Source organism: Triticum dicoccoides, chromosome 6B, assembly GCF_002162155.2.
Source record: "Triticum dicoccoides isolate Atlit2015 ecotype Zavitan chromosome 6B, WEW_v2.0, whole genome shotgun sequence".
Lineage (NCBI taxonomy): Eukaryota > Viridiplantae > Streptophyta > Magnoliopsida > Poales > Poaceae > Triticum > Triticum dicoccoides.
In genome coordinates this window covers 638,180,356-638,198,543 of record NC_041391.1, presented here as the reverse complement: position 1 = coordinate 638,198,543, position 18,188 = coordinate 638,180,356, and the positions used below count along the sequence as shown (strand labels likewise).

The window sequence follows — 18,188 nt, the reverse complement described above, 5'->3', positions numbered from 1 at the left end:
GAGGAGGGGGGTGGTGGTGGGGATGATGATGGTGACAGGAAGGGGGTTGACAAAAAGGGATGGCTGCGTGGCAACACAAAGCTACCAAAGCAGGTTCCTGCTACTGAGGAGCAGAAGTGGCTCATTGAGCCCACGGGAAAAGAGTAAGTGGTTCATTATTTTGCTTGTCACATGCATATTCCGGTTGTTATTTATTTTGCTTGTCACATGCTAATAGTTCATTCTTTTGCAGCAACTGGATATATTCTAAAGGGGTCCGTATTCTCAACGGCCTCATCACCGTCTTGCTGAAGTTATACTGGCCGGGGTTGTACTGTCCGGATCCAGTCAGGCAGCCGGACCGTCGGGTTTTGGCCACGAGCTGGGACCACTGGGAAGCGGCCCTCCACGCAGACCATGAGACCCATGCCAAGGTCGTGATCACTACTTTCTGGATGAGTTCTCTTCAGAAGCACAAGTCCATTCTAGTTTCATGAATGATTTAACTCATGGCTTCTTCCATTCTTGTTTCATGCATGATTGTAGAAATTCTATCGAGTTCTTCCGGAGCACAGGGCTAGAGCGGACCAGATCGTGCTGCGCCAATGCAAGAAGAAGGCCCGCCAGATGCAGTACGAGGTGCGCTATGTGGCCATCTCGACATACTACCACGACATTCTTGGTGTGAAGATGACCAAGGAAGAAGCGCGGAGGATGGGCATTACCTTGGAGAGGCCCGAGTACTTCGCGATAAGTATAAAAGATTTTTCATTATGCTTTCATTACCACGTGGTACATTTCACTGTTTCATGTTGACATGCCATTATGCTTTTATTATGTAGGTGTGTCCAAATTGGTGTTATGGAAAAGACGAGTCCTGGGCAGCATTGGTGGATCTTTGGTGTGATGAGGCTGGAGCCTGGGCGGCTATGAGAATAAAAAATAAGGCTAACCGAGGGAAGGAGGGAGTACATGCTCAGGGAAACCAAAACCACTATCTCCACAAGGCAGTTAATGTATGACTAACCCCATTAAACATTCTTCTTCTTCTATTTACCATCACTTTCTTATGTATGACTAACATCTGTTTGGTGGTGCAGGAGGAGAAACTGAAGCGGCCGCTCTCACACATGCAGGCGTGGGAGATCGCCCATACGCGGAAGGACCCCAAGCCTGGTGAGCCCAAGTACTACGGCAAGAAGACCGCGTGGAGGAAGGAGGCCTACTCCGCAGCATATCTGAAGTTACATCCTGACACACCTGACCCCATTGCGGCGGATCTGGACGACAGGGCGGTGGTGAGCATGGGGCCCAAGGAGCACGGTCGGGAGGTGGTTCTCGATGCTGTGGTCACTCCGACTATCTCCTACACACAGCTCCGTCGGATCGACCCGAGCCTGAGCCAGCGCACGAGCCAGCCAGTGTCCAGTTCACAGTCCCTCTTTCAGGAGCAACAATCTGTAAGTATTTTCCCTCTTATCTTCATTGCTCACTTTATTTTCCGCATCTAGTAGTTTTATGAGTTCCATCATGTCATACCGTAGGCCTACCTGGAGTACACACGCCAGGAGACCATGGCGTGGCATCAGCGGCTTCATGAACACCAAGTGCAGAGGGATCGCCAGCTGGAGCAGGCTTTTCAGGAAATGGCGGCCGGCAGGTGTCCTCAGTTGCAGCCAGCACAATGCCCTCCAGCACAACCAGTGCTGCTGACCTTTGAGGAGTTTGTGGCACAGAACGCTGGCCCCTCGCCGGTTAGTTCATCCCCAATCTATTCACCCAAAGCATGTCATGCCTTTCAACACAGTCATATATCCCATTAATATGTCTTTTCAACATCCAGGGAACAGGTGGATCTACCATTGGCGGTGGTCTTTGCAGCACTCCAGAGACACGGAGCCCGACCACTCCGATCCACGGAGGCGGAGGCGGAGGCGGAGGTGGAGGCGGTCTTGGCGGTAGCGCTGGCGGAAGCACTGACGACCTAGGCTTCGGCGCTCTTGGCGGTGACGACCTCTGCGGTGCTCGACGTCCTGGCGCTTAAGCCTTTGGGTCACATTGTGGCGGTTCTCGTTGTTGTGATACTTATATGCTTGTGATGTTTCTTATCTTATTGTTGTTTGTGAGATTCTTATATGTTTGGTGGTGATGATACTTATATGTTTATGCTTTGCGATGTTTCTTATGATGTGTGATGCTGCTCCTTACTGTTACGTGATGTTGCTTCTTATATATGCTGTGTATATTCAAATGATTGAGCTGAAAAGAAACAGAAAAAAGAAAAAAAAACTGGACAGAAACTATGCCGACGGCCTAGCCGTCGGCATAGGCCTGGCGTGAGCTCCCAGTGGCTGACACGTGGCCGTCTATGCCGACGGCCTGGCCGTCGGCTTAGTTCTGCCCCAGGAGTGCCCAGTTGCCGGCACGTGGCACGTCTATGCCGACGGCCTAGCCGTCGGCATAGTTCTAAACTAAGCCGACGGCTAGGCCATCGGCATAGGCAAGCCCCAGGAGCGACGACGACTCGCCACATGGCACCTTTATGCCGACGGCCTGGCCGTCGGCGTAGTTTAGAACTATGCCGACAGCCAGGCCATCGGCATAGAGGTGCCACGTGGCGAGTCGCCGTTGGTCAGCGGTTGACGGCAGCCGCCGTTAGGCGATGGCGTTGCCGACGGCCAGGGCCGTCGGCATAGATGTACGGCCACCGTCGGGATAGGGTCTATGCCGACGGCCTTTCTATGCCGACGGTCATCCTGGCTACGCCGACGGATATGTTGCCGATGGCCCTATGCCGACGGGGGCCGTCGGCATAGGCCTGTCCCGACGGCTAGTCAGGGCTATGCCGACGGCCCTGGCCGTCGGCATAGGGTGCGATTCCGGTAGTGGTGCTTGGCTTTCCTTGTGATTCTACTTGTATATATATGTATGCAGCGATCGAGGTTCGAGAGTCGTAGCCTCGAGTCGACTTCCAGACGAACTCGGTGGCTCGGCAATGCGCCGCGCGCGCGCTCTCTCAGTCGGACTACATCGTTTCTTGTTTCGGTCAGGGGATCGGAGGGCACGACTCCTGCGCACCGCCGACCACGCGCGTATCTTTTTTTTTTGAAATACGGCCCTTCGGCACTTTATTCATTTACCGACCGTACATAATCTAAGTGCAAGATCACACTTAAGAATTCAGGGATAGCATCAAAGGTTACATAATTCGAGCTAGTGGACAGACCATGCCTAGCCAACACATGTGCAGCTTAATTTGATTCTCTACCTCTGAACTTAATCTCAAACCCCTGAAAAAGCGAGAGATATGAAGACATCTCTCTGAATATAGGGCCACAAACCGATCGGTCGCTTCTTGCATTCCAGTCTTCCACCACTGTCTTGCAATCCGAAATGACCTCAACCCTAGTCCAGCCTTTCTCCTTTGCTAGTACCATAGCATCTCTGCACCCCCAATGCTTCGCACACATACGGGTCGGTGCTCCCATTATATGGGGTATATCTTCCTCCAAGGAAGTGTCCTTCGTGATCCCTTGCAATAACAGCCGTGCCCGCCCTTCCATGTACCACATCGACCACGCGCGTATCTACTGTCGAGGCACTGTGCAAGACCAAGGCATGGTGTTGCCCAAACTGGCAGGTTGAACTTTAACCAGGGATTAAGATATTCTCCTGGTTGTTTTATTATTATTATTATTATTCTCCTGGTTGTTGTCTAAACCTACTATTTTAACAAGGGATACCCTACTTGTCGAAGTAGAGCCCAGGTTGCAGCAATCTGGCTTGCAGCTCTGCCATGGTTACTGAATCGCGAGGGATGTTATTGAAGCAGTGATGATGTTGCAGGCGGGAGCACGTCGAGGCCAAGTCATCAAGATTGCAACAGCGGCAATGCTGCAGCCCACTCCCATCGTAACAAGCCGCCATTGCTTCACGGTTGGTGGCTAGCTGCATGATGTCAAGTCGTCGACCGCTGCTGCTACGAATGGATCAAAGTGCTCCTCCATCCACGACCGCAACACATGCTCCTGCACCATGGCATCTACTGCAACATGGGGTTGCAGAAGCGGGCGTGGTGGCGGCACAGCCTCACGGTGTGGTTTCCGGAGCAAAACAACATCGGTGCACGAGGAGTTGCAAAATCTGTCCCAAGAAGATGCAACCGGTGCTTCAATGGACCACCACGTTGTTTGTAGTATGGCGCGCTCGCGTGGTACTACAGAGGATGGTAGCGAGGGCGGCGTGCTCAGCACCGACAACTGGCGTGGGTCATGTGGTGCTACGGATAGAGACAAATCGGCGTTGGGCGAAGAGGTGGGAGAAGGAGAGAGGTAGGAGCCGAGCGGCTGTTGAACGATAAGGTAGATAAGGTAGGAGACGAGTGGCTCTCGAGGGAAGAGCAGTGCATGGTCCCCACCAGGATGTCTGGTGTCCGGGCGACGCGATTGATTTCTTGCAAAAATCAACCAGTTGTTTTAAAATGATTTCCTTTGTCATTACATTTACGAGTGGGATCATGGAGCATTTGGAAGGAAAGAAACGACAAGCAGCAGAGGGATTCCACCAAGCTTTACCTCATGAAGAAAAAAGTTCACTCTAGATTTCTCCCTCCTTACCCATAGGATTAAGAAGAAGCATAAACCATTTCTCTCTAGTTTTGTAATTTCACTGCAATAAGAACACAGCTCTGCCTTGGCCCAAAGTGGCTAGGCTTTTGTAAAGTATGTTCTACAGTTATAACTTTATTTAATTGACAAGCACAGTGAGAGACTCTCCCACTGTTTTAGGGGTAGAAAACATACATTTACGAGTGGCCTGGATTGCAAATGGGAATGATGATGGAGGATCTTCAGCAAGAATTCAGAAGACTCATAGTGGTGGCGGGCAAAGTGTTTAAACGTTCTCGAGGATGGGATCCAGGTAGGTGACACATTATTGCCTAATAGCGTTTGATTGTTTAGTCTGTGTTGCTATTCTAGCAGCTTAGTATGATGTCATTAGTCGTTTACCCATGTGTGTTGATGTTCTTGTGGTAATTGTTGTAGCCTTTTCTTTGTGTCAAAATTGCACCCTTCAAGGTGTGATCTAATGTTTGGGTTGCTTTTATTTTATTTTGTACTTGGTCTCTATGGTTCCATCAATGAAACGGGGAGTTACATTCTTTACTTAAAAAACAATATAGTAGTCTTACTCATTAGATAAATGATTTAGATCACCTGACCGTCCATCGGATCTGATCGCTTTATAGATCGCTTTATAGTATATGGATCACTTAGTGTTGCTCTCATCCGTCATGTGCCGCTTTATATTTTAGCACCGTTCCATGATGTTGCCCACTTGACCCGCTTGTGCACACTACACGCTCGCTCTAGCTATGCCTCTTCTTGTCTATCACCACAACGGGGTGTTTCTCCCTTATAAACAATCTTCTGTTTTAACACAAGCGTCGAGCTCACCGCTTGGACTACATCCCGTAACCAAAGTTCTTTGTAGTGTATGCTCGAGGGAGGCCGTGTTTGGTGGCAAGGTTAGTGCTCCAAATTGAGGTTGGCGATTTGAGGATTTTGATGTGGCATATGTTCGCTTGACATGCTAAAAAGCTCGTGTGTGTTTCCGCCAACACATTATGTGACATGTTGCGATGATTCTAGGTGTCTACTGTGAACTATATATGTTTTCATAGTACTACCAATTGGTTTTCTTGTTATTGCAGATGTTGGATTACATGCTTGTATCCATTGCAACCACTTTTCTTATGGAATTTGTTGCGACCACCGAGAATATGCAGCATACATAAATAAAATTTGTTGCATGTATTCGCTTGAATTATTGCAACATTTTCTTCAATGATGTGATTTTTTTGTTTTGAAAAAGAGAGTTCTCTCTCTGATTTCCATAAAAAGAAACCACAATGTCTTCAGAGAACGACACAAGCTTTGGGATAACTACTGTAACATGGAAGAAATGATGTGATGACACTGCAATTCTGCAAACTTAAGGATAACATCCAGGGAGTTCCATATTTGATTGATAGACTAAAATCACGAATTAACTTGGATTAGGGCTGAGGAGAGGGACGATTTGTTGGCCCGCCGTCCCACGCACGCCTAGCGCTCTTCTATTCGTTAGCAACCCGATGTAAATAATTCCAATCCAATGGGCTCGTGAGTCTTCGATTCCTCCACACACATGCATGTGCCACTATCGCAAAAAAAGCTAGACAGCGGGCGTGAATCTGTGGATCTTGGCGCACTCCTGCGAGACGACCGCGGCGGTGGTGGGGCTGCGCTCGAACACGACGTCATAGCCGTCCGTCCAGCTCTCCATCCCGGGCGCCATGACATGCCAGAAGAGCCCCCCCGCGCACGGCCCGCCCCCCTTCACGGAAGCGTAGATGGCGTCGTACACCATGCGGAAGTAGCCGTCCCGCGCCGCCACCGTGTAGCCGCCGGAGCGCGCGGACCAGCCGAACTCCGCCGGTGTACCCCTTCCCTGGGTTGAACCGCTTGCGCTTCGGCGTGGACTCGCCGTAGAAACCTTCCATGCCGATCTCCACCATGTGCTTGGGGTCGACGGACTTGACGTACGCGGACATCGACGCCACCCAGCGCTGCATGCAAAATTGCAAATCCATCAAATCAAATTGGTGAACTGCTTAAATGGCCAAAATAAACAGGTGTGATATATAGGAAGTGAACTGAGGTCATAGATGTTTTTTGTTTTGTTTTGTATGAATCACCGACCTCCATCGTCTTTCCGGAGAGGTCACTCGGGGCGCGAGGCTCGTTCATCAGCTCCCACGCGAAGATGGTCGGCTCGTCCTTGTACGCCACCCTCGTGAAGGTGTTTACTCTCGTGATCATCCTCTGTTCCACAAACACATATAACCACAATGATATGACGTATATACGGTGCATATTCTGTAAAAAGAAGAACTATACAGTGCAGCAACACGTTCATATAAGAGCTTAAATACGAGCAGGGAGGGACCTTGATGTGGTTCTTGTAGAACTGCTGGGTGAGGGCGTCGGAGAAGAAGTCGTCGTCGGACCCAAGGTAGTGGCCCCGGTCTCGGGCCCACTGCACGTACTGCTTCTTCCCGCCAAAGCCGTCCATGTTGTTCACCAAGCTCAAGATCAAGTAGATCCCTCGTTTCTTTGCTTCCGCTATTACGAAGTCTAGTCCCTGCACAAATATATTCCAAGGAGAAAAATATATACCTAATAAATGCAGCATATATATACGTGTATATCACTGTATCTTGCTCTTCAATGGTGAATCGGTACGTTTTCGTGTGAGATCTTTACAGCTCACTTGGAATATACAGTACAATGAAACCTTTTTGCTACTATAGAATATATACAATATAAATTTTTTAATGAACAATAATAAATGAGTAAAAACATTTTAATGAGCAGTAGTAGTAAGATTTTGAAACGCCTGGAAATTGATTAAGATCTTTGGGGCCAAAGCATAGGAGCCTTTGACTTTTGAAAGAACTAATACACATTATTATGTTTTAAAACGGAGGGAGGAGTAAAGTAGTACAATGAAACACTTTAACTGCCGGGATACATACGATGAAAACTTTTTGATGGACAATAATACTCTCTCCGTTTTTACTTAGTCCGTGTATTAGGTTTGGTCGAAGACAAGCTTTGTAAATTCTAACAAAGTTTATAAACAAAAATATTAACATATACAATAACAAATCAATACCATTATATCCATTGTTGAATGTATTTTCACATCATATAGATTTGTTATGGTAAGTGTTTATATTGTTTTCTATAAACTTGATTAAACTTTACAAAGTTTGCCTCCAGTCAAATCTTATATGCCGAGTAAATAAAAACAGAGAGAGTAATAATAACGAGTACAAGATTTTAATGAGCAATAGTAGCAGTAAGATTTAGTGAGGAAGGATATATACGATGAAATCTTTTAAATGGGCAAACGAGTAAAACATTTCAATGAGCAATAGTAGCAGTAAGATTTTAAAACGTCTGGCCATTGACTAAGAAGATCTTTGGCGTGACAGACATTATTCGTGTCCATTGTCTAATGATTTTAGCGACGGAAACGAACCTGCATGCAGTACTACTCGGGTAAACGGTATTATGGCCATCTTTGGCGTACGCGTGATTAATCTGCTCTAGTAAAACGGAGATCAGTTTAAAAAAAAACGGAGATCTCTAGCGTAGCTTTGGCCGCGCCGTTCAACGTGAGACAGACACATACCACGAACACTTGCTCATTGTACACGCCGGGGGTGATCTGCAGCGGCCGGTCGCTGCCCTGGCCGTCGCTGAAGGCCCACGTCCTGACGACCGTCGCGCCGAGGCGGGACGCCTGGTCCAGCACGTCGAGCACCTTGCTCCGGTCGGCGGGGTTCGACGCCATGTACATGAGCCAGTACGCGTTGAACCCGTCGGCGTAGAACGGCCGCCCCTCTCGCCGTCACGAACCCGCGGGACTTTGGCCTACCGTCCGCTTCCCCGGCGCCGGCGGCGAGGGCAAGGGCGGCCAAGCACGACACGAGCATCACGAGCTGCGGGCTGCTGGTGGCCATGCCTATGTTTGTATGTGGAGCCGAAGCTGCTGTGCCTACGTAGTACAAGTGATTGGCAAAGGTGCAATCTTTCCGGTGATCGATCGATCACTTGTGTGGGTGGGGATGATATGTCGTCCGTGGAGTGCTCGCGTTTTATAGGCAGGTGCAGGCCGAGCACAGTGCCGTGCTGACGCTCACGTTGCGTTGCGTTGTGCACGTGCATCGCTAGATTGACTGCATGCAGCAGTAAGGGCCGACGCAGAGTATCTGGTCCTGAGCTCATATGCTCCCTAATAAAAAGTAAAATCAAAAAAAGGGTGAAAAATAAAGAAACTTCTGATTTTTTTTGTTGCAGACGTTGACAAATGTTCTCGGTGCTTGCAAATTTTCAACCCGAAATAATATTTTTGGAAGTCGTGGTAAAAAACAAAATTAACACTCTAAAAATGCTATTTTCAAAAGCATTTTGGAGTGCTGTTTTTATTTTTTGCCATGACTAACATGAATGTTATCTCGGTCCATGCTATTTACAAGCACCGAGAACATTTGTCAAAGTTTAAACCAAAAAATCAGTTTTTTTTGAATTTACTGTTCATTGAGTTCGGGAGTAGAAGGGACTTTCACAAGATAGCCTCTCTCTCTCTCTCTCTCTCTTCACTTTTGCTTCAGTACAATCCCCCTAAACACATCAAGGGAGAAGATTTCTTCACACCTCTTCATAATAAAGGGTAGGATGATCTTTTCTGAAAAATACATCGCGCCACCCAACATACTTTTTTAAGGCAAGTGGTGCCCGCCGATTGGGCCAGCCCGGTGGCTGCACTGCCCACGCACGCCATGGTGTGAATAAAAAGTGCACGTTGAAGAGAGTTCAAAGCCAGTGGAGCTAGCGAGTTCGAGTGATTAGTGACATAGGTGAAATTATAAGAACTAGTGGCAGATCCAATTTATTAAAATAATTTCTGAATTGTTTTCGAACTTCAAACACTTCTTAAAATTTTTGAAAACGCCAACATTTTTTGGGGATCTCAAAACATTTTTGGAAAAACAGGCACAAAATTGGAAAGGTAACATTTTTCAAGCAATTTTTTGGAAATGTGAACATTATTTCAAAAACAGGAAAAAATGAAATATACGAATATTTTCAATATTATGAACATTTTTTTGAAAATGAGAATATTTTGTGAAATCCCTTACACATTTTTTAATTTGAGAACAAATTGTGACAATTGGAACATTTTTTGAATTTTTGAACAAAATTTTCTTCACACTTTTAATTTTTTTGCATCAACACATGTTCAGAATTTCAAAATTTGTTAGTATTTAAAAAAATTAAAGTTTAAAATTTTCTCGTGTGATTTTTTTAAAAAACTTTCTTCTTTTTCAAATGTGTTCATAATTTCAAAATGTGATTCAAGTTTTCAAAGATTATTCGTGTTTTCAAAAAAAAAATCTCATTTTAAAAATATTTTCACAGATTATAAAAATGTTTGCGTATTAAAAAAAGTTCATGGACTTCAAAAAATATTCGCGTTTCCAAATTTTGAAAAAAAATCTATTTTCAAAAATTGTTCACGGAATCTAAAATATAGCGGCATTTAAAGAAATGTTCTCAAGTTCAGTAACATTCCAAATTTTGCAAACGTTCTGTGCTGCTTCTGTGTGTTCATAAAAGACTCGCACTAGGATTAATCTGAGGCAGCTGGCAGATGGAGAGGCTATCAACACTTGATCATAGCTCCAGGGTCAAGAGATCGAATCCCGGTAGCGTGTCGTATGTTTTCGACGCCCTGCTCTATTTCAGTTCCTATTAGTGGGTCGGCCCAATAGCGTGTCCTCTAAATGTTGGTTTTTCAAATGCCATATTACCTTTTATACGTTTAGGGAGGAGGTTGTACCGAAGAGGGACTCTTGTCACTTCTTGAGAAAATGCCCTCGAAGCTATTTATTAGTCAATGGCGAGTTTATACCTGATTGAACATGCTCAATCAGAAAAATAGGAATTACATTATAAATGGTGAAGGGGGGGGGGGGCTCCCCCTCTCTCCCGGTGGCGCCGGCGCACCGTCGGAGGAACCACCGTGACGGCAATCTACTCCAACAACTTTGTCACCGTCATCACCAACTTTCTCCCCCTCTATGCAGCGGTGTAACCTCTCTCTTCCCGTTGTAATCTCTACTTAAACATGGTTCTTTGTGCTAAACACTATTATCAATGATGTTTTGCACCTCTATGATGTTTGAGTAGATTCTTTTTGTCCTATTAGTAATTAATACTAATGGCGCCATATTTAGGTCTTTCTGGCTGTCTATATATACTGCATAGGCAGTGATTTTGTCCGGAATAATTTATTTTTACCCAAACACGAATTACCATGTTAACCAGCATGATGTGTTGAATAACTTAATTAGTCCCTTTACCACAACTGGTGTGTAACTAATATTTAAATTATGTTTACAAGCACAAACTGAAAGTCTATTTGTACTCTGATATATTTTACTCATGGTTGGACCAGGATCTCACGAGGAGGTGGGAGAAGGGACGCCAACAATTGGTGCAGGTTCGTGCTGCTCCAACAGATTTCGCACTGCATGCCGTACAAAATGTGTATCTTTGTCCCATTTGATATGTTGAACATTGGAAGCAATCAAAGCAAATGTTAACACTTACTTTTTGCCATACGCTAAGATGCTCATATTAGGCTCATATAGTTTAAGTATGTAACCTGAACCCCTAAAAGAAAAGGTAACAAAACTGTTAGTAACGGGTCAATGATCACCTTGAGGTAAGTTATGAATGCATTTCCATCTGCTATGTATGCGAGTAATTTTTTATGTATAACAAAAATTGCATGGACTTCAAAATTTGTACGTGACTAATAACCTGCCTCTGTCACTAGTTGCATGATGTCAGATCATTGTGTGTTAATAGTTCATTTTGTTATTTTCTTTGTAGATTCAGAAGATATATGGATGATTATGTGGGTGCGTGGAAAGTATACTGCAATGATGATGATGATAATGATGATGATTGAAAGAGCATTTCCCTACCTTATGTTTTGGATGATGATGACAACCCTTTGTTGGTCTAATCCTGTGCTAAATGTTTCAGGTTCTCGATGCTTAGGCTTACATCGGATAGTTTTTCTCTCTCGAAGGAAAAGAACAAAGACGGAGTCCTCTACGCTTTTTATCTCTTTGGTCATAGGGAACCCGTACTATCAAGAGGGAATCCACATTGGAAAGAGTAGGGGAATCCGTTCACGTACACCTCCATCACCCCTCTCTTGTCTTCCTCAGGTGTGAGAGAGAGCGTCTCCCTTTTGATCTGACTGCCTGCTGTGCTTTCCCAGCGGTTGTACCGCTCATCCGAGCGGTTGTACCGCTGGCTCTTGGCGCCTTCCCGTCTTTATCGAGCGGTGGTACCGCTGCCTCCGGGCGGTGGTACCGCCACCACGCTCAGCAAAGACCTGCGGCGGTGGTTCCGACCATGCACCACCCAAGTACCGGTCAAGCCTCTGTTTTGATGCGGTTCTCGGGCGGTGGTGGACCGGTTGGTCCGGTTGTTCCTCGTCAACCGGTACCACCGGAGGTTCGAGCGGTTCTTCCGCTCTGACCTTAGCCGCCCAAGCGCTCAAGGCCATGCGGTTGCACCGGCCCAGCACCACCCAACTACCGCCCTCAGGAGTGACTCCTTTCTGTTTCAGTGCGGTAGTTGAGGGGTGGCTGGGCGGTTGGTCCGGTTATTTTCTAAAACCGGTACTACCGCATGGCGGCCCGGTTGTACCGCCTTGTAGGGTTCTGCCGATACACCGTGAGCCCCGGTTGTACCGGGACAAGGTGTGGTTGTACCGCTGCAGTGCTGAAAATGCAGTAACGGTTGGATTTATTAGGGTTGCTATATAAGGTGGTTCTTCCACCTACCACTTTCACCTCTTACCTCTCTCACTCCACCATTGATGCTCTCAAGCTCTCTTTGCCTGATCTCTCTCTCTAGCCACTCAAACTTGTTGATTTGCTAGGGATTGAAGGAGGAGACCTAGATCTACACTTCCACCAAAGGATATTTGCTTCCCCCATACTTTCTTGTGTGGATTTTATTTCCCTTGGGTGTTTGAGCACCCTAGACGGTTGAGGTCACCTCGGAGCCATATTCCATTGTGGTGAAGCTTCATGGTTTCGTTGGGACCCTCCAATTAAGTTGTGGAGAGAGCCCCAACCTTGTTTGTAAAGGTCCGGTTGCCGCCTTCAAGGGCACCAATAGTGGAATCACGGCATCTCGCATTGTGTGAGGGCGTGAGGAGAATACGGTGGCCCTAGTGGCTTCTTGGGGAGCATTGTGCCTCCACACTGCTCTAACGGAGACGTACTTCCCCTCAAAAGGAAGGAACTTCAGTAACACATCCTCGTCTCCACTGGCTCCACTCTTGGTTATCTCGTGCCTTTAATTTTGCAAGCTTACTTGTGTTGTATCCCTTGCTTGCTTGTGTGGTTGTTGCTGTTGCATTATATAGGTTGTCCGCTTAGTTGCATATCTAGACAACCTACTTTGATGCAAAGTTTAATTTGGTTAAGAAAAGATAAAAATTGTTAGTTGCCTATTCACCCCCCTCTAGTCAACTATATCGATCCTTTCAATTGGTATCAGAGCCTCGTCTCTTTATTAAGGACTTTGCCGTCCGAAGAGTATGGTTGACACCGTAGACTATGGGGAGGAGGAGCACTCCGGTGTGAATCCGATCTCGTCTACGGGTGATGGGGAAACCGCGGTGTCACGTGAGGAATTAAATGTGTCCTTGGACACATTGAAAACCTCCATGACAACCACGGTAGAAAGCATGTTTAATAAATTCTTAGAAGGACTTAAACTACCTACCTCGCCGTTGAAAGTGGGTGATCCCACTAATAAGGTGACGGATGCTAACTTCGACAAGGGGGAAGCTAATAGTGAGAAGGGTCCTTCTACTAGTGTAGAAATGGCACCGGCATCTTTGCCCATGTGGAACCTCCAACTTATGGAGGACCGATTCCATCTACTCATTTAAATCATGCCGGTCCTCCCCCTAAGATTGTGAAAAATGAGGATTTTGATTCTTGGGTGTATCGCTTCAAGCGTCATTTAAATCATGTGAATACTAATCTTTGAAGAATCATTGAAGAAGGTTTCTATCCACATGACCGAAGCAACTTCACCCCGAGAGAAGTGGTGGATAATCAATTCAATGAGAGTGCTCTCTTCATCATCCAAGATGCAATCCTTCCCGAAGATCTCCCTCATCTTCGACCCCATGCCATGGCCAAAGATGCATGGCAATGTGTTGTGTCTCTCTATCGAGGAAGTGCTAGCATTCAACGCTCCAACTATGAAGTGGTACAAGATGAAGCCAATGAGTTTGCAATGAAAGAAGATGAAGAACCTCGTGAGCTCTTTCGAAGAGTGACCAAACTCGCGGTCTCACTCCAAGATCATGGGAGCAAGGACACAGATGACAATTGGATCAAGCGCAAGTTCCTCAAGGCCATGATGCCCTACAACAAGGCCATGTCCTCTTTCATTCGTCAAAGACCGGACTTACACTCCATGACATCAAGTGAAGTGTTGGATGAGTTCGTTGCAATGAGCATCTTGGACAAGACCGTCAATAATGCGGTGCTCCATTCTCAAAGGGCAAAGAAGCCCAATCTTTCCTTGAAGGCCAAGGTTATTGTGGAAGAAGAGGAATAAGAGGAGGATGAGGAGAGCAACCCCGAAGATACGAAATATGATTATCATGAGCACATGGCTCTTGCTTCAAGACAATTTTGGAGCAAGAAGAATTCAAGACTCAACTTCAACAAGAACAACTCAAGTGGCTTCAAGGGCAAGCAACGAGTTAGAACTTGTTTCAACTGTGGTAATGTGAGCCATTTCGTTGCGAATTGTCCTTACGAGAAGCGGGAAGACAATGGTGGCAAGTTCATCTGAAAAGACAAAGCCAAGTCCTTCCCCAACAAGAACAACTTCACCAAGAAGACTCCTACTCGTGGGTTGGTGGTTCAAGAAGAATACCATGAGGATGATGATGATGATGAAAATGGAGAAACAATGGTCATGGCCTCCGTTGCCATTGCTACCTCTCCCCGGGTGTCTCTCTTTGATTCACCCAACAAGAACATCACCGCCAAGTGCCTCATGGCTAAAGCCTCTAACAAGGTAACCCCCAACATAAAAACCACCATCATTACTAATCCCTCTTTGGAGGGTTGCATTGATGAACATGATGGGTCTAATGAGGAAGTGAATGAATTTGAGTCATTTATGAGTAAGCTCAAGGGCAAATCCAAGAAGCACTTTGTTGCTCTCTTGGAACAACTTGGTGAAGCCAATGACATGATCGAGGCTCATGAAGAAACCATCTCTAAGATGGAAAGTCATAGTCGTGACTATGCCGATGAGATATCGGATCTCTCTAATGCTCTTGAGGAAGAGCGTGGGCATCGTTTGACTCTTGAGGAGTCATACAATGATGACCATGCTAAGTTAAAGAAAGATCTTGATCATGCTCTTGTCGTGTCTCGTGTGCTAACCTCCGAGAAGGCTAAACTTGGGGTTGATCATGCTAGACTCAAGGAGGAGTTTGATGTTCTTGACAAGGCCCACAAGGTCTTGAAGGGTGCTCACGCTAACCTCAAGGAGTCTCATGCTCAACTCCAAGTTAAGCTAACCAAGGAAAAGGCCACCTTTCCTCATATGGTATTAATTGATAATGCATATGCTACTAACCCGTGTTGTGAGCATGTGCATCTTGTGGAGGAGAATGCCAAGTTGAAGGATCAACTTGAGAAAGGTCTTGTGACATGCATTCAAGGTGAGAAGAACCTCAACGACCTTTTGAGCAATCAAAAGGAAGTTGTGGCCAAGAAGGGAATTGGGTTTGCACCCAAGTCCAAGAATACAAAAAAGAACGACAAGACCAAACGACCTCCTCCTCTCAAGCAAACTTTTGTGAAAGAGGGAGAGGGCGCTCCTAAGGAGAAGAAGGAAAATGTGAAGGGTGTTGATGTCAAAAAGGGCAAAACCATCCCCTCCAACAAAGCCGGTGACTTTAACCCATCATATGTGTTGTGCCGTGCTAGTGATGGGCATGTTTATGCTAAATTTGTTGGTTCTCCTTATGAGTACATTGAATGGTCTATTTGGGTTCCTAAGACCCTTGTTACTAACATCAAAGGACCCATTACTAAATGGGTACCTAAAACCAAGCATTGATCTCTTGTAGGTGTTTGCTTCCGGTGGGGGATCATGGTTGCTCGATAGTGGAGCAACAAATCACATGACCGGGAGCAAGGACTTGGTGGTGGACGTGCAAAAGATTCCATATATGCCCACCGATGTCGAGTGGGGTGATGCCTCACATTCTAAGGTATTGGGTCTTGGCAAGGTTGTCATTTCTCATGATCTAACGATCGAGAAAGTCATGCTTGTTGAGTCCCTTGCATACAATTTGCTTTCCATTCGTCAACTTGCACTCATGGGTTTTGCTACTTTCTTTGACATTGATACCGTGGCCCTCTTGTGGAGCAAGACTCTTAAAGTAGCCTTTGTTGGGCATGTCGAGAATGGTCTCTATGTGATTAACTTTTTGGAGTGACCCACTAAGACCGCGACATGCCTAATGGATAAAGTTGATGTGGGATGGCTTTGGCATCATCGTCTAGCCCACGTCAATATGAGATCTTTGCAAAGTCTCCTAAAGGGGGACCATGTCCGTGGACTAACAAATGTTAGCTTTGCCAAAGATCGTGCTTGCAGTGCTTGTATTGAATGAAAGCTTCATGAGAAGGCTCACCCTCCCACGACCATCATCTACTCGAAGAGACCCTTGGAGCTCCTTCACATGGATCTTTTTGGGCCTCCATCGTTTGATAGTCTTGGAGGTAGAAAGTATTGCTTGGTGATTGTGGATGATTATTCAAGATACACTTGGGTATATTTCTTCAAGAGGAAGAGTGAGACTCAACAAACCGTCATCGACTTTGCTAATGAAGCTCAACGTCAACATAATGCAAAGATCTTGACAATAAGAAGTGACAACGGCACCGAGTTCAATAACTACACCTTGGATGAGTTTCTTAGTGATGAGGGGATCAAGCATCAATATGCTGCACCATATACCCCTCAACAAAATGGTGTTGCGGAGAGGAAGAACCGGATATTGATGGATGCGGCAAGGACCATGATGGCGGAGTTCAAGTCTCCATACAACTTTTGGGCCGAAGCCATCAACACAGCATGTCATGCATCCAATCGGCTCTATCTCCGCAAGGGCTTGAACAAGACTCTTTATGAAATACTCACCGGTAACAAGCCAAATCTCAAGTACTTCCGGGTGTTCGGGTGTAAGTGTTTCATTCTCAAGAAAGGTGCTCGTTTGTCTAAATTTGAGGCTAGAGCTTATGAGGGCATATTTATTGGTTATGCCACAAACTCTCATGCTTACCGTGTCCTCAACAAGTTCACCAGACTCATTGAGGAGACGTGTAACGTGGAGTTTGACAAAAATAACGGATCCCAAATGGAGCAAAGTGATACTTGTGATGTAGGTGATGAAATTCCTCCCCAAGCCATAAGAAGAATGGGTATTGGTCATATTCTACCCATTGAGGAACCCCTTGTGGCTGATGGAGAAGGACAATGCTCCACTCAAGTGGAGCCATCACCTTCCCAAGACCCGCACACTTCCGAAGAACATAGTGAAGGCCCTCAATCTCGTGAACAAGACCAAGGGCAAGATCAACCTCAAGATGGTGGTGAACCACCAAGTGATGCCCAAGGTCAAGTTCCTCACCTCGAGCAAGTTCAAGATCAAGAACAAGCTCAAGACGGCGCTCAAGATAATCAAGTTAACCCTCCTCCTTCCACATCCGAGGAGGAATTAGAGCGTCGTGCCGCGAAGATTGCTTCCAAGCTCACCACCAAAGGTCATCTCATGGAGAATGTGGTTGGAAGCCTAAGAAAGAGGGTAAGCACTCATAGACAATTAGCAAACTATTGTGAGCATCATGCGTTTGTTTCTTGTGTTGAACCCCAAAAGGTCTATGAGGCGCTCGAAGATTCGGATTGGCTCAATGCCATGCATGAAGAACTCAACTACTTCGAGTACAACAAGGTGTGGAGATTGGTGCCAAGGCCGTCGGGGAACCACAACGTCATTGGAACCAAGTGGATATTCAAGAACAAGCAAGATGCTCATGGGAACATCATTCTCAACAAGGCAAGATTGGTAGCACAAGGCTACTCCCAAGTCGAGGGTATCGACTACGGTGAAACCTTTGCTCCCATTGCTCGCCTTGAATCCATACGTTTGTTGATTGCTTATGCTTCCCATCACAACTTTAAGTTGCAACAAATGGATGTGAAAAGTGCTTTTCTTAATGGTTCTATTAATGAGTTGGTCTATGTCAAGCAACCCCCCCCCCCCCGGTTTCGAGGATCCCTACTTCCCGGATCATGTGTATCAACTCGATAAGGCACTTTATGGCCTTAAACAAGCCCCACGTGCGTGGTATGACCACCTTACCGAGTTGTTACAAGATCGTGGATTTGAGGTGGGGCAAATCGATCCCACTCTTTTTACTAAGAAGGTCAAAGGGGAGTTGTTTGTATGCCAACTAT

At 46.1% G+C, this 18,188-nt stretch overlaps 1 pseudogene; it reads right to left on the bottom strand.

The window, feature by feature from the left end:
* Positions 1-6,145: 6,145 nt before the first annotated feature.
* Positions 6,146-8,551, bottom strand: LOC119321705 (annotated as a pseudogene).
* Between the last annotated feature and the right edge of the window lie 9,637 nt (positions 8,552-18,188).